The sequence below is a fragment of the Cyprinus carpio genome, unplaced genomic scaffold, assembly GCF_018340385.1.
Source record: "Cyprinus carpio isolate SPL01 unplaced genomic scaffold, ASM1834038v1 S000004765, whole genome shotgun sequence".
NCBI lineage: Eukaryota > Metazoa > Chordata > Actinopteri > Cypriniformes > Cyprinidae > Cyprinus > Cyprinus carpio.
In genome coordinates, this window is record NW_024877451.1 from 1 (window position 1) to 1,318 (window position 1,318).

At 45.5% G+C, this 1,318-nt stretch overlaps 1 non-coding gene across 1 annotated transcript; it reads right to left on the reverse strand.

Annotated features, from left to right (window-relative positions):
- Positions 1-175: 175 nt before the first annotated feature.
- trnai-aau lies at positions 176-249 on the reverse strand. Its single transcript has one exon. It is a non-coding gene; the product is annotated as a tRNA-Ile (tRNA).
- Positions 250-1,318: the final 1,069 nt, after the last annotated feature.

The window sequence follows — 1,318 nt, forward strand, 5'->3', positions numbered from 1 at the left end:
GAGCATCTGCGAAACCGAGATCGAACCAGAGACCTTTAGAACTTCAGTCTAGCAGCTCTTCCAACAGAGCTGTTTCGGCCAAACCCACCAGTGGCTTAACCAGCAGGGATTTACATGAGAGCACCCCTCACTTTACGAGAGGAGCAGAGCTGAGCTCCCAGAGAACAAAAGAGGATGGCCCGCACGGGGATCGAACCCGCGACCTTGGCGTTATTAGCACCACGCTCTAACCAACTGAGCTAACCGGCCGGATGCTGAGCGATATTCTTCATCTCTGTTCAAATGGCTTTAAGCGCAAGAAGCATCACAAAATCTGCACCTATGGCAGAAAAAGTGCTAAAGTACGTACCCTCTAGCCTCACCTGTTGGGTGTGTAGGATAGTCAGCAGAGTCCTAATGAAAGTAGGAAGCTGATTTCAGAAATGGAAGTTAAAGCAAGTATTGCCCACAGGCAGCTATTTCCAGTCATGCTAGTACAACTCCAATTAGCCCGAATGGGGGACGAAACGAGGCGTCCAAAATGCCTGGTCAATCAGATGTTTCAAATGCACACACGTCAAATATCAAGAATCGTTGACCATAAAGAAAAAAAAAAAAAAAAGAAGAGATGCACAAAGACAAATCTGTGCTGCCTTTTTACGTCTGTGTGTGTGTGCAGATAACAAATTTAACGTGTAGTGAAGGTTCCGTGGAAGTACTTACCCTGTTGCAATTCTCATGGTTTCCAACTTAATTGATCACAAAAGTTACTTCTGATACAGGATCCCGATCTTGTGAAAGCCAAGTCAATTATTTGTAATAAATCACATGTAAGAAAACAATAAAAAATAAAATCAGAAGTTGATGCAAAGTGTGGTACAATAACAGGAAAGCTCAGAAAATGTCATTTATTGGGGGTGGACCTGACATAAGGAGGGGGACTCTTCCAGAGCTTAGGGAGAACACCCGCAACAGCCAGATGTCCCTTTGAGAGTGGGAAACAGAAAGGAGAGGTTGGCCGCTTGACCTGAGTGATCCACAGGTAGTGTATGTAATACAGGAGTCCACACATATACTGGGGGAGAAAGACCAAGAAGGGCCTTACAAACAAAAAGCACGATCTTTCAGTTAACTCTACAACTAAGTGGTGGCCACTGCAAAGATGAGACTGAGCTTTGATCACTGGATTCAAAGTCCAGAGTGCTAACCATTACACCATGGAACCACTACTCCCTCACTGCCCACCATCTGGAAGACAAATAGTGATGTGGGTTTGGGCAGGCACCCCTCACTTTACGAGAGGAGCAGAGCTGAGCTCCCAGAGAACAAAAGAGGATGC